This window comes from Pangasianodon hypophthalmus, chromosome 24 (assembly GCF_027358585.1).
Source record: "Pangasianodon hypophthalmus isolate fPanHyp1 chromosome 24, fPanHyp1.pri, whole genome shotgun sequence".
In the NCBI taxonomy this organism is placed as follows: Eukaryota; Metazoa; Chordata; class Actinopteri; order Siluriformes; family Pangasiidae; genus Pangasianodon; species Pangasianodon hypophthalmus.
The window spans coordinates 12,386,735-12,402,877 of record NC_069733.1 but is presented as its reverse complement, the minus strand read 5'-3'; the positions used below and the strand labels follow the sequence as shown (position 1 = coordinate 12,402,877).

The window sequence follows — 16,143 nt, the reverse complement described above, 5'->3', positions numbered from 1 at the left end:
CTTTTCAGCATGATTGGATTCCCTGCCATGGAAGCAGAGTTTTGGCATGCTGCAGGATCTGTGGCACCTGACAAAACACTGGCACTCATCTTGCACCTTTCACAGTGTACCAGCAATAGCGCCTTGTCATTCCCCCCAACCTTCACTTTGCTCAACTTTCATAGCGTCTGCATTATGTCTGCAGAATCATCCGCTTGCCAGTAAACAGGTATTTGAGAACTTGCTCTGGTTTACGCACTGTTCTGTGAGGTGCATGGAGAGGTGAAAGGGTAGCTTGGGTACAGCGTGACCGATTCTTACCTGCTTAACATATACAGTACAGATTATATTACGTCGCATTCTCTGTTTACTGCTTAGCACTGCTCAACTGACCCAGGTCATCTCTCTCTCTCTCTCTCTTTTTTTTTTAGTTTTACAGCAATCTTTACCTTCTTAACATTTTCTGAAAAATAATTTTTTTTAAAGATTTATTCTAAATGTTCATTACAGAAAATAAGCGAAGCACATAAGGTTTCACATAAAGTTTCAATGGTTAATTTAACATTCTTCTAAGGAGCTCAATTCTGACGTGGGATGACAATCACCTCTCCAAACTCAAAACGCAGTGATATATGGTCTATACGTCGAAGCAGGTCACTTTAAAAGGTCTGTTTTTCACATCAGCTGTTTTCGACTGAAGAGGAATAAAGACGTAATGGGTTTGACCTATGCAAATGGGCGTGAAGTCAAAAGTCATGCACCTGCACAGGTCAGAAGATTTAATATTCCTAATGGTCCTCTAAACCCTCTTACCTTTAAGTCATCATCAATTCTTGCTCAACTCAGCTCACAGACGGACAGGTAGGAGACCTTTTGCAAACAGGCCTCGCCACTCAGAAAGGATTTAGCAGACCATGATGCGATTGGAGCCTCTTCTGTTTATTCTGGATGATGAAAAGAGTGTGTGTGTGTGTCGGGGGCAGCTCTAAGTAAGTGGAACACACACATGCCATTTGTTTTGCTCATCCTACTTGGCTGCTTGTACTACCTAATCTGCAGCTGGATGCCAAGTACTGTATAATTAGCAAGACCAAGCAACCTTGCCAGACAGAAACAAAAGTAAGGCTCAGAGTGACGGACTAACTGATTACTCATCTAATATATCTATATAATATATTTTTGAAGTAAATGTTTTAATCATGGGTTAACAATATCTATGTTGAGGTATGTAAATGATCATAGCTGTTGTTGAGTAAGGAATAAAACCCTGGGGATGTGCTGTTACAGGAAAATAAACATGACGGGGGAATTGCTGATACAGAGTGCAGTTTATCACAACGAAGTTGATTATTTTCCTGTAACACCACATCCTGAAATGTTTTGTCTTAAACTACAGAACAATACATCATGCTTTTTATTCGCTTATATTTACATTTAATAAAACATCAGGATAAGGTCCTGTTATCACTTACATCATGAGCTAAAAACAGTAGTTCCATTACCAGTCTCTCTTTTTTCTCTTTCTTGAATTTAAGACCAAAAAAAATGCAGCTTGTCATGTGACTGAGAAACCAGAAAAGCCAGTATCAGTGTCAAAAAACATAAAGTTACAGCCTTACGACTGTTACAAAGTGCTGACACTGGAGACTCTTTCCATAAATGCTAAACATCTCCTCACAGAAAACTACACATATTTAAAAAAAAAAAAAAAAAATCAACTCCTCCTGATCAACATTCAACAGCACTGTGGTATACTAATAAATAACATTCATGTAGATTATATCATATACTTATATGTATTTTGCGTCTCCATCATGAGTTTCTTGAGCCCAGTTCGCATGCTGCATGTCAGGAGGCAAAACCTCCGTGTCACAAACAGCGAATCCTGGCTAACTCTTGACAATCAGCCAAACTTGAAGAATTCAATTCAACAATTCAATTCATTTCAACAATTCAATTCAATTTTCAGTGTATAAAGGAAAAAAAATCCTTTATATGGCATAAGTACAAAACCTTCAGAGGAACCAGTCTCTTTCTCCTTAAAGGTAACCCCATCCTCTTCTGGCTAGTGCAGTGATTGAACACTTACAATGCCGTGTTTAGACACTTTGAATGGCTTATCATGCTTTAACTATATAACAGACCCGGCCAAGCGAGTATGGCAAACTTCTTACACAATATACAACAAGAAGATCTCTGTGTTGATAGCAAACCTGCCTGCAAAAGGCCTAGAGCAGTGATCGTTATATCTCTCTGTTTATCATGCTTGCTCTTTTTAACAGTTTTCAGAAAAGCAGCCTAATTTGAGAACAGGGTGATAGTGATCATGGGCAGAATAAGCTTGGTCTAGTTATGGGGAAATTATATCTTCAAACGATATCCATTACTTTCAAATCACTACCAGCAGTTCTATTAAAGCACCACCCTTGTAATAATAGCTTTTCAAGCAACTCCTGTATGACTTTATGTTCACTAAGCATTTTAATCTCTGTTTTCTGCAACAACTAAGCTTATATTTTGGCACAATAAAAGGCTGAAGTTTTCTATTTGCTTGATGAATATCTCTGTCTATCTCTGTCAGGTAATAAAGTGCCACATATCCTCAAGAATCATGTCAGACTGGTGTTGCATGGACATGGCCCTAATTCTGCCTAATTATAGAGGGCTATACAAAGTTTCCATGAGAGTGATTAGTTGACTAGTTGAAAATATGTCCATTTGGACACCCTTAATGCAGGTGTGCGAGACATTTCCAGACTAAAACAATGTTCAACAATGGAACACTGGAACAATTTACCCTAAAAGAGCAAAAACATCAATATCAATTAATATCAACTCTCTAGCTCTAAGACATATTTTAGCTTGATAATACCAGAAAGGGGTCTAGATCCACCAGTTAGAGAGCTGTGAGCTAAACAAAATGACAAGAAAAAGATGCATTAGCTGGTGAAGTTATTTTTGTGTTCAGGGAATATGCCAACATGACATATCATCAGTGATGGCTCTGTTGAATTAGTTACATCATGTGCTTAAATCCCAAAATAAAGAACAAGCACATGTTCATTCCTCATTCTTTTTTTTCACCACAGCACTGCTAAATTCTCTCTTCTGATTGGTCAGAAAGTGTTGATTAATTTTCTATAACAGCAGCTCTGACAGTAGCGCCGGCTGTAATTAATATAATAGGTTTACATTAATGCACTTGTTCAAATACTTTATAATTTCTACAGTAACAATATGTACCAGTACATGTGTGGTGGACACTCCATATATACAGGTAAAAAATATGCATGTAATTGTTGATATGGTAACATTTTTCTGTGAGGAGATGTTTAGTGATTTTGGAAGGAGTCTCCAGTGTCATCAATTTGTAAACAGGCTTGTAAGGCTTCAGTTGTGGAGGGAACAACTGTTTATAGCTGGTATAACATAAGCGATAACTAACCTTTTCTGTGGACGTTCCACAAAGTTACACATAACTATAAATGGATAAAATGTGTTGCTCTTCAATAAACAGATACAAAAGGAATAAAACACTTCAGAACATGCTGGTTTGGAAAATAATCAAATTCTAGACATGCTCAACTGTGTTGTAATCACTTCTTAGTAATGTGTGTAATGTGTTATCATGCCTGATAAATCGTTGAACTTTTTTTTAACTCCATAAACATATCCCAACTTTAAGATCAATTTTTGTGTGTGTGTTCATTCACAAATGTCGAGCTTCAAAAAAGGTAAAAGATCTAACATAAGTCATATTTGATATATATTTAATCTCAATTGCATAGTATGAATTAAATGGAAAAACCTACTGTATACCTATTATTATATTTCCTAAAATCTAGATACGCACTACTGAAGTCACTGTAAGACTTCTGGTTTGAGTTGGTATCTTACTCTTGTTTGTGATGAAACTAAATAATCTCACAATTGTGCAGTGTTTGGATTCCAGGGCAAGTGTCAAACAGATGTGCCTTAATTACAATTTTACATAGCAAATTGGAAAGTACACATTTATTTGCTTGCCAGATGCCGCAAACATATTCAGCGGGTGGGAGGGAAGCTTCTGTGAAAACATTATTTCCGTCCAACAAAATCGACCACACTGCTCCTCATATCCGGCATACCTTTAAAGCTTGTTACTTTCTGGCAGCTATGTGTGGTGAAGATGGAGGCAAAGATAACTGTTTGCTCATCTGTGTTTGATTATGATTCCATCCACCAACATGGATGGTTTTGTATGAGAAGTTTAGAGTAGAGTTAGAGAGTAAGGAAACTGCAAAGTATGGGATTTTACCGAATAATAAAAATACAGGCAAACATATGTATTTTTATATAGCTTTTATATAGCGAATGGAAGGACTCCTAGGAGTACAGGTTTGGGGGAAATGGTTTCTCTTGGACTCTGCTGCATGGTCATGCGGTCTCAGAGCATCTGAATCCGTCACTATTTTTACAGGGCTATGATAAATGGTCCTTAGAGAACAAGCCTAAGTGGCCTTGAAATATGGTGTTGATGCACACTGTGGGCCTTGTTATTTACATCCAGTTTGAGAGTGTTTTGGATATAAGACATGCCACTCAGCTGCATGATGTGAAATCAAAGACTGAGGTTACAAGGTGTGCATGTGTGTGTCTTGGGTATCTGTCCTTGTTCAAAAAAGTGCAATAAGCACACCATATAAATATGTCCAATTATGTTTTAAATAACATTTTATTTTAATTTTATTCCTGGATGATCTTTTAGCTGTGCCTCTCGAATGCTTGACCCTGTGCACATAGTCACTTTTCAAAATACGGACACATAAAGGAAGTAATTAATCACAGTTAAGCATAATAAAAGAAATTATTTCTCTTAATAGATTTCAGATGGTCTTTTACGCTTTATATACAGCTCTCTGGTGTAATTATCACAATACAAAAGGGAGGTCTAAAAATGTACATTATTGGTGCACTGAATGGTCAAAAAATGTAAATGAAGAGAGAGAAACCATAAGGTCTCACACGACAAATGTCACTGTAATTCTGAATGAATAGATGCTTTTCATTCCTGCAAAGTGAAAGGTTCCAGCTGTAAACCAACTCCAATAGTGTGTGTTACACTTTAATATCAGTATCCAACCCCTGTCATGAAATATATTGGTCCTGTCAAAAGTCCTTAGCTCAAACAGTTGGTGTTCCAGATGTTTTGAATTCCAAAATTGTTGTGAGGAAAACGCTTTGTTTTCGCACACAAGAGTGAGATGTCTCAGATGCACTATTTTTGTATAATGTAACTTTTTGCTGCAGTCATGCAAAAAACATTCTGGACAGATGCTGACCACATTTTTATTTTCAAAATAAAAGTATATATAATTTATTAATGTATTAATGGCTGTGTAGAACTGGATTCAGACAGAGAATCACATCCTCTTCTTTTTAGATGAATGAAACTGCCAACCCATAAACATACACAAGTATGTATTTACAGAAATGTCTGACCATTCTCATATTGCAGGAACACAATCTAAACATACAGTATATAAAACAGCTAAACTCTTCCAGCTATCCAACATCAAGCTCAGAGAAGAAGAGTTTAAACTTTAGACACTGAAACTTGGACAGTCTCAGAGAGAAAACATCAGTGTGAAATGAGGAGTTATTCAACCTAAATCTATGACTCCTTTTAAACAATCATTGTTTTGATACTATATGGAGGAAAAATGGTCACGTTGGGCCAAACGTGAGACTTTATTTTTCCATCACCGATTAACATTGTGTCTTGTTACTCTGATGCATACTCATTTGTTTGTGTCTGTTTGTGTTAGTGTAACTTTGAGCCAAGTCTCCTTGGTTTCCTGTGCTTCCTGTTCTCCTGGTAGTCCTAGTTTCTGAGTTTGTAGATCTCTCTAGCTCTTCCCTAGTTTCTCCCAGTTCCTCCTTTTGACCTTTACCAGTTACAATTACACTTGCAATGACTCTTTCTGCCTCTGTACTTACAACTTAGAGCAAAATTAAAAGTGTTACACCTTCACAGCTTTTTGCTGGGTTTGCCAGTAAAATCTAAAATCAATCATAAAATTCTTACTCGATACCCTTAGACTGTAGTAATATTGCACAGGCTCTCGTCTTTTTCTACCCCCTTGCATGTTAAAATAAACTTAAATTTGAAGGAGGAATGTAATTTATACCCTTCTCTGGCCAATGCTCATAATGGAAGTCTTAGAGGAATCGCGTAGTGGTGAAAGTGCAGGGGCAGCACATATTTAAAGACTGGGAACCCACTTCATCTTCAGCGTGAGTTGCTAGGTCATGGAGGCCGAGGCCCCAATGTAAACACAGGTGCTGAGGAGGTGCGTAAATGGGGTTACCCCCATCCAGTAGCAAGAGAAACACAGAAAATCATGCTATGAGTGTGTAAAATAGTCTCCTAAGTAATACAGAAACAGATCATCCTTTTCCTTTTCAAAATTAACTACCCTTCATTAAGTCTCATTTGTGAGGATTAAGCAGACTTAGCTATTACAGAGTGGAAGCAAATACTGAGCAAATGATCAGATAATGATTTCAGCACATTCACGTACTGATTTATAGTTATACCTCCATTTATCTTATGTTTGATCATTAAGAAAGTGACAGGATATAACTTTGGGATTTGAAGTCCTCTCTGGCAGAAATATGAAGATTAATATATTTCATTAACATGGATCAATCAGATGGCTGAGGGTAGCAAGTCTATACGTCTACATGAAATGAGGATTCAAGGCTGTGTCCTAAACTGCATACTATATACTAGAGTCAAAAACTAAAGATCTCAGAATAGTCGGAACACAGGAGCTTCACAACAGAAAAGTGTGCCACTTGGAATCCTGTAATCCAGTAATCCTGACAAATCTGAATGATCCCAACAATGCCACAGCCATCTGGATTCCCAAAAAACAAAACTGGCTGTCCTCTCTGAGTGGGAGGGATGGCATTAGTCTCTTCTCTGTCAGTCAGAGCAATAGTGGCAAACTGTAGGCATCTGTGAGCTGTTGTATATAGAATAGGGCAGTTAGCTTTCCTCTGAGTGTGTTATGCTGCCGTGTGATGCAGCATCAACAGCAGTTTTATGTGGAGACTGGCTTTATGTGTCTATGTCTTGGCCTTCACCCTCCAGGGTTGGTAGATGCCATGTGATAGGGCAGGGCTAGCTACTGAGTGGCTATTTCAAAAAGAAGAAGGTTAAACAGAAACAAACCCATATAGAAAGAGTGGAGGCATAACGATGTAAGATATACCACCACTAAATCCAACCCCACCAGCCCTCACTGTAAATTACTATTACAGGTTTGCCAGGATGACTCTCCACATTTAAAGCCAGGATCATTAACTAGCAGTGATTTTTCTCTAGTCCTGACCCACCCATCCAAGATACATAATTTTAACATAACTGTAAAATGTGCTGACATTTTTACAGTTACATTAAAATTATCTAGCTTTAAAAATGGGAAAGAATTAAATACTGTCCTACCATCAACATCTACTGAAGTGTATAATTGCATGTACGGAATATTTTACCATCTAGTAAAGAAAAAGTGGCCAACACAGTATTTGCTTAGGGAAAATTTAGCCCCATGTCAAATGTAATGGATTACCTCTGATTTAGAGGTAACAGCCAAAAATTTTTTTTTTAACCTAGGGAACTTTCTCACTTATCAAATTAATCAAATTAAAAGGGTGAGTGTAACAGCTCACATCTCAATAAAATGCCACCCACAACCCACAATACATAGCATATTTGGTTCACTTTCTGCAGTTGGGTCGATCCAGCGCTGAATCACTTTCTCAGTGCTTGAAATCAGGCCAACGCCACCTCAATCAAGCTGTTTGTGGGTGTGAAGTGTGATTACTGTGTTCTCACCTGCCTAAACAAACCACACAGAGGAGTTTAACACACTGAACTAAATAATACATATAAGTGCCCTTAGACTATTATTGTTCTGCATGGAGGAGAGAGCTGCATAAACAATTACCATTACGTGTTTGTTTATGTGTATATTTTTCCTGACCAATTTTATTCTGTATATTGTTTTATTTTTCTCCTTTGTAAAGCATCCTTCAGTTTAAGAGTGTAAGTGCTATAGGAATTAAAGGCATTATTATTGGCTACAGCATTATTATTAAAACATTAACATGTGAGCAACTGGATATGCGTGATTTCGTGCTCAGTAGACTAAATTAGAACTGAGACTGAATCAATCAAACAGCACTGAGCAATTATGAAGTTACCATGAGGGCTATCACAGCACTACAGTTTTTCATGACCTTCAAGCTTGTAATGTGGAATTCACAGACTTTTCACTTACTGCACATACTCTACATGTGGCGACCCTAAAATGAAACCTGATAGAAATAAGGCTCTGTCCTAATATGGACCCTCCACAGAGTATTACAGTCTCTGCTGGGGGTAAACGGCTTGTCACTGGAGCCAGAGGATCTATGAACTATCTCTGAATGTGTTTACAGCAATATAAACAATGCATTAGCGTGAGGGGATGCTTACGGGCAAGACAGATTCATGAGACCCTTTCCCTCCTGTAATAATCTTTCAAACAATTTATTCAGCAAATGCTTTGGCATCTCTAATATGTTCCATTCAGCTGCACGCTGGCAGATGCATCAAAAACACTTTGGCTGGATGACTCCATTTGTTACAATCTGGTCTAACAGTTCATGAAAGTAAAGAGCTGGCAAGAGCCGAGATGTGCAAACAATCTTCAAAAAATGTTAATGATTAATACATGGAAATGATATAAGAGGCAGTTGTCTTCCTGCTAAAAAAAAAAAAACTCATGTGGTGGCAGAAGCACTAGCAGTTTGGTGATGACTGTAGCTGTAGCTCTTCAATGTTTTCTCAGATGCATTCATGATACATTGTAAAGTACATTTATAGTCACAAATGTATTATTTTATGTGTTGGGATGAATGATGATGCTCAGATCCTTGCCCACAACACCCCCCCCCCCATCTCTCTCTCTCTCTCATTCTCTCTCATTCTCTCTCTCATTCTCTCTCTCTCTTTTTCACTCTTGCATGAAAGCACAGAATAAACAGGATTTGGAGAGAGCTGCTTGCTTTGGACAGATGACCACTAGCATGAGAAGGCCAAAGTTCCTCATAAATCCTCCTACCTCAAGCAGATGTTTAAACTGTATTTTACATTCGACCTTCTTCCACGTGGACTTTTTCCTCTAAGGTTACGGCAACTGCAAATGATTTGAGAGTGGCCAAATCAGTGTTCTCCTACAACTTTCTATACTGCCAAATACTAAATAAATAAATAAATAAATAAACTCCTGCAAAACTAAGAAATCAAAAGGCAACCATATTTTAGCACTGTTAAGGACCTGAGAGACTGAAGCCCAGCAAAATAAGCACAATTTTATCAAGTGCACGATAAAAGATGTTTCCTGTGGCGCCCCTAACTTTGCACTGACCAACATGTTCAATAATGATTTATCTTCGAACTGTGCTCAAGCTCAAATTTACTATCTGTTTGTACAGCTGAGAGGAGAGGCAGTGTTTAACGCCTGGAATATAATAAAAGAAATTCAATACAGCGCACTGCCCTGAGCACTAACTCTCTGCTATTCTATCACCTACGTCAAACAAATTCGATACTTACCGCATCCTAATTATCATTAAACGCCGCTGTCTCGTCTTCCACCCTGAAATTTGTTACGGCAAATCATTTCAACCATTATTGATGAAATGTCATTAAAATCGCTTAGTTGGAAAATGTTTGACATCCATCATAAAATCGTAGCTTCGCCCACAATTTGCAAACAAATTACTCAGCTGGATTATCCTAAAAGAAAGGATTCCCTGAAGAAGTCTGAGGTACTTCAGGGAGCGACAGATGCGTGAAGACTTTTTTTTGGTTACACTTTATGAGAATAAAATTGAGTTCTCAATAGCCAGGCAGATGGCAACTTTAAATAATACAGTGATTTCTAAAAAATCAGCACTTACAGTACTTGGAATATTTTTCCTGAGGGCACTTGGGTGAAAAGAATCTTATGGAAAATATTATTTTGGTCTGTTGAACGTCAAGGGAAATTCCACACAGCATGACAATTTACTTAACTCTCTTTTTTTGGAAATCCTCTGTCACCTCTGATTAAATTGAGCCAAATGTATCAATTACACATGCTGTACTCCCTGTTCTACCCTCATTACTAACTCTTCATGTATGTGTTAGAAGGTGCCCTGTAAATGAGTCCCACAGCTGTCATACATTTAGACACAAGAGATATTTAATAACATAATCCTCGTTTTTTAACCTGTATCTACTGATTTGCATTTAAAAACATATAACTAAAGGTTTGCTGTCATGGTATTAACATAGGCGTTAGCTAATCCTTTGTTAAAATTTTTTCCAAGCTGAATAATTTGTACCTCATTTTAACATCATAAATTTATGAGACTTTTTCCTTTTCAAATTAAATGAGTCTAGGACAGAAATCTGACCAAGGTCCACTTCATAAGCAGTCCAGCGAGCAAAGAGAATTATATAATGTCTCACTCTTCACTTAATTTGCGTCAGATGATTGAATACTTTCAGACAGGAAGTATGAACTTGCCTATCCATTTTGGTGTGTCTCTTTAATGAATCTTCCATACTTAATTATGATTGATTCATTTTCAGCCCTAGATAATATACTATTAAAGACCTAAACATGACTCCAGCTATAGCCCACATTCAGGAGCTGTATTCCTCCATTACACACGACCATGGGTTATTACATTAATCTGCTTTGCACATGTTGGCTTTGTGGGTTTAGCCTCATCAGCTTGTAAGAGCTTCTAATCATACTCTAGCTTGGTGGCCATTTACCACACTGTAACTTAAAAGCACCATGAATCCTAGTCATCTGAATAACCACTCTGACCATGAGAATAAGAAGCACCTCATCTTTCTTTGCAGGTTTGTACACTTAGATTTTAGATCTAATGCATTACACAGGGTGTCTGTAAAGTCAGGAACCAATGGGAATATGCTTAGCAAATATGATGATCCAAATATGCTGAGCAAAATCTGCAAAACCATGGTACGGCGGCTGAGAAAATGTAGAGCATCTGTTGTAAATAATGAATACAAAATTAAGTATAAGTAATTTTACTCTCATTGGTTCCTGAATTTTACTACACCCTGTAGAAAAAGAAACAACAAAAAACACCCCACTTTTGTGTTAAAATGACCCCCCCCCCCCCCCCCCCCCCCCCCCCCCCCCTTTTTTTTTGTGTGAAAGGACACAAAGGGGCAATTATATTGCCATAAAGTAAGAGATGATCTGGGTCTTTGGGACACTCATTGCTAAGCTGTAAACTGAACATTAGGTTTAATGGAGCCAAAAATGAAACACAATGCTAAATTAGTTTCATTAGTTTTATGCCCCTAGTTTCTGAATTAGCTCACAGTGCATCACTTTCTTCAGGGCTCATTTCCATGAAGATGGAAATGAAGCAAAGGAAATAAGCAAAAGAAAGGAACATTGCTATTTATAACTATTTGTAAAATCCCTGTAAAATCTCAAAAAATTTTGGACATAATGAAATATTTAAAACACTAAACATGCCTGTTTAAGTAGTTCTTTTCTTAGTAGTTCTGTAGTTAAAATACAATAGTAGTAGTTCTGATTAATATACAATACAAAGCCACTTTTTATAGTACAGTTAATTTATAATGAACTTGTTTGAGATGCATTTTGTAAGGGAACAGGCTTACAGCAAGTACAGCAGCAGATTACTTAACTAAAATTGTTGAATACTACCACTTTCTGTAATTTGGCGCATCAATACTTTTTCAATACCAGTATCCAGTATGTGCAATCACAACGGAAACTTAAAGGTGGTCCTCTTCATTGGGAAATGTTACATGACAAATCATTTAACATAAGAGCAAGAGTTTGCTGCAGAATCCATCATATACATTCACCATTTGCGAAGCGGGGGGTGGGGGGGTCGAACTACAAAGTGGATGATGACAGTACTGTCTATTGTCTTTGCCGCGCAGTTATATAATGTAAAAAACACTTCCACCTCTGCTCTGGGATACTGGAGGCTGGGTTATGAGTCATCACACATCACAGGCCTTAGAGCGTAATGTAAAGGATAAAGATGAATACGTTGCCTACCTCTGCGTGGTCACTAACCACTGTAACAGTTCCTAATAAAAAGGGTTTACTAAGAAGTCCAGAGTGGGTGGGTGGAAAAAGCGCTGCACCGCTCCGCCAACTTGGACCCCTCTTCGAAAAATGCTGCTTACATGACAAATGGCATGCAGAGAGGAAATGGTTAAAAGCAGAACAAGCAAACAGATGGTTTCATTATGGCCATAACAGAAATTCAGCCTGCCTTCCTTTGAATCTCGTTAGAATTGGGTTGGTGACCGTTTTCAGAACGTATTAGCTCTGAATGAGCACTGATTAAGTCCCTTAATCTCGAAGCTGATATAGATTCAATGAAGATTAATCAGTTACAAAAGCAGACTAAATGAAACCATCTTTAAGTCTTGACCACACAGTTGTTACATGTGGTGGTGAAAATGATCACAAGCACACAGATGATTCCAGGACAAAGCTAACTGAGGTCTGGTCATCTGGCAATCTGGTCTGTAGTAATTCAAAAGAGCCTGATAAATGAGGTCTTCTTAATTAAAGCCCACTGAATATCAGAACTATCATCCTTTTAAAGACAAGTGGATTTTAATGATTCATTCACTTGAGTGGTAGGGTGAAGCATACAAATGTTCTAGAGCCAGTTTATGGAGTCATGTGGTACAGACTTATATAGTTTAGTTCTAATCACGTTCTGTTTGGTGCTTCACTAAGAAAGTAATGAGTATGTGTCCACTGCCAACATTATTAAAAATCCATCCAAGTCTGACAAGTGCTCTAAATGTAAATGTGCTAAACAAGGCTCAGTACGTTTTTATTTCCTTTACCAATCTGTAAATCGTAGATCAGCTTTGCTGACATGCCCTCCCATGTTCTTCATCATACAAAAACAAATTGTATTGCTAGTTTCGTGACAAGAGCTCCATCACACAAAAACGAACTTGTTATCCTTCAGGCCTCTGGTTTGAGCCACACATGTGCCGAGCTAATTTCTGCACCGCCAAGTTTCATTCGAAACAGCTCATAGCACGTTCACAGCTATCAACCCCATTCAAGACACATGCGTATACACAATTTTAAAAAGAACATTTGTTCCAGATTGCCTTGATGCATTGCAAATCTATCAAGGAAGCGGCTTTTGCCAATTTTTGAGTTCTTTTCAACGCTAACAAGCTGAACGAGAGAGCTGGCATTTAAGCCCAGTGAATACAGATATTTGTTCAGCTGATTTAAATACAGTTCCATTCAATGGGAACATTCAGCAATGAAAGGTGGGAAAAAGACTATTATCCAACACACACAATTCATTTTTGCTAAAGCTCTTCCATTGTTCTATCCTGAAAGAACATATATGGTCATAATTGTTGGCACTTTTACATATTCATCCTTCTCATAAGAAACCAGTTAGGCTCAATAATAGTGCTATAATGCTGAATAAAATAATTAACTCTTGTTATCTGTTCACTAAAAGCAAATGTTGTCCCATTACCCCATAACAGGTATTTTGTTTTATAATGCAACTGTAAAAAATATTCTAAAATAAATAATATATGTTTTTTAAATATCTTTTATTGGCAGTATAAACAATATAAATGGAAAGAAACATACTAAACTCCTTTAAATGTTTCACATCATGGCAGGTGCTGTGAACAGAACTGTGACATGAGAACCATGTGACAGAGATGATATTTCAGTTTTTCATATTTTCAGAAACCTTTGTTAAATTTGTGCTAAAAGTGGAGCAGCGCTAAATAATTTTAGCATTGTTCCACTTTAGTGAAAAATGCAAATGCCTCATGTTGACCTAACCGTTGATGCCAGGAACCACTGAACACCATGGCATCTTCGTACAGGCCTACTTGTCTATGCCTTGAAAACACTGGGTCCAATTTCAGCCTATGCAGACGAGGGATTAACACTCGGGTGCATGTGTACAGTGTACGTTTGCTGCACAGTTTTACTTGGCCAAGGAAGGATGGCTCCTCCGGCCATTGAGGTAGAAAGACTAGAATTTTGCGGAGGCCTTTTTTGGAAGGAGCAAAACAATGGACAAAGAGCATGACTGTGGTAGCTTGCTGCAGGGAAATAAGTGCCCGTTACGGGCGCATAAGGTCACGACATCTGCTGACATTTACTGTTGGGTGCTGGCCAAGTTGCGGGTTTTGGGGCTCATGCCAGTACCTCATATCAGTACAGTGTTAAACCACCAGGCCTCTTCTTGGCTCTTTGAGACCTGTGTGACCCTGCACTTTTTTTGATCCAAGGCTAGCAGTCATAGATTTGTGAAGATACTGTGAATTGTAAATGTGAAGAGTGGGCTCTGAGTTGAAATTCTAGTCTAGATACTGTGTGTTAATCTAAACAGTATGCCAATTACTATATGCACAGTGTGTTTTTGACTGTGTGCTCTTAGAGACAAATTCAGATTCTAACACTTCAAATCTGGTTTGTGAAAATAACTTTTAATTTATTTGGCCATTTGTATTTGTCACTGAAAACCACAGAAAGAGAGAGAGAAAGAGGGGGAAAAAAGAGAGACCTGGCAAGGGAAGGCTGAGTCATTCAAACTGTCCCCGGCCTCCGTTTAATCACACAAAGGAAAACCTTGAGTTTACTGTTGTCCTTGATTCAATGCAGTCATAACTAAATGCAGAACCTCTATTCACCCGAACAGCCATCATTCATTCAGGCATCTCTTTCATTCACGTTTTCTTCATTGGGTGGAGGTTTGAGTTTCACACAAGTCCTCTCAAAGCAAAATCCCTTCGTTTGTTCGTCTCGCACTTTGCTGGCAAGATACCTCCACGGAAAGCTGTCAAATGGAGCATGTTATATACTAGCCTTTAGCAGGGTAACAAAAGGGCAACATCTGATTAGCATTCACTGCACAATCTCCCTCTTCCCTTAGTATTTTATTACCACAGGTGCAAGGGCATTCATTGATCAGATGCACGCTATGGGCAAAGCTTATCCTAATTGAAAACAGCTCTATTTATACACCTGCAGGCACTAAAGCTCTCTGAGAATGTGAGGGCTTGCAGAAAAGAAAGAGAGAAAGGGGAAGGCAAAGAATGAGGAGCGTTATAGAGACAAGCAAATCTTTTGCAAAAGACGAGAGAAACAGCACTCGTGAAAACAGCAGCTCTTGGAAAAGCCGAATGTGATGAAAATGTCCTGCTAGTGGCCGACTCATAAAACTTGCTTATGCACAGCTTAATTCTGCTGTCTGGCAAACAATATGATACACTGTTCACCGTGTCAGATAATATTGAGACTGTATGTAATGCAACATATTGTGTTCAACATGATGTTCATATAAATGTCAGAGTAGAGCTGTAAATCATTATTCTGCCCCATTTAGCAGTTTTGGAACTATTAGCACTTACACAAATACAAAGTTAGTACACACAGAGTTAGTACACAGGCTACTGCACCACTCTCTTTAACGGTCCACAAGGCAGTTGATGACCACATGTGACAGTCATTCTCTGTGCAGCTCCAAATCTCTAATTAGGTGTGTTCAATTAGCCTTAACAGTATAACAATATGGTTTCAGTGGTCATGTTGGACTCCATAGATAAAAGATTCAAAATAGCTTTTGATGCAAACCTTCCTACTGTAAAACTAAAATATGATTATGTTGGGCTAAAGACAAAGCCACTGTAGCAACAATTATGATATTTAAGGTGTCTTCCAAGTTCGAATGATTTACACATCAGATCAAGGTCAGACCATAGATAAGCCTACAATATAAAGGAGCTCTTTGGTTGCTTTTCTTCTGCTTTTGACTTTATTTTCAGCAACTGTTTTTTTTTCAATCAGCATTTTGATTTTGATGTATTACTTTACTTAAGCTGAAACCAAGAATGTCTAACCATGTTTTAGTAGGGTCGAATGCCAAAGAGACACGTCTACAGGTGGTTTAGGCAGGGGAGCTGGCCGCAAGCAGCCAGAGAAAACACAAATATAGTGCTCCAAAAATGTTTCCTGAAGACCGACCACACCAACTATGCAATCATCGCAG

At 38.1% G+C, this 16,143-nt stretch overlaps 1 protein-coding gene across 1 annotated transcript in view; it reads right to left on the bottom strand.

The window, feature by feature from the left end:
• Positions 1-16,143, bottom strand: part of cfap299 (cilia and flagella associated protein 299) — a 57,553-nt gene that overhangs the window by 37,236 nt on the left and 4,174 nt on the right. The gene's annotated exons all lie outside the window — the stretch shown is intronic.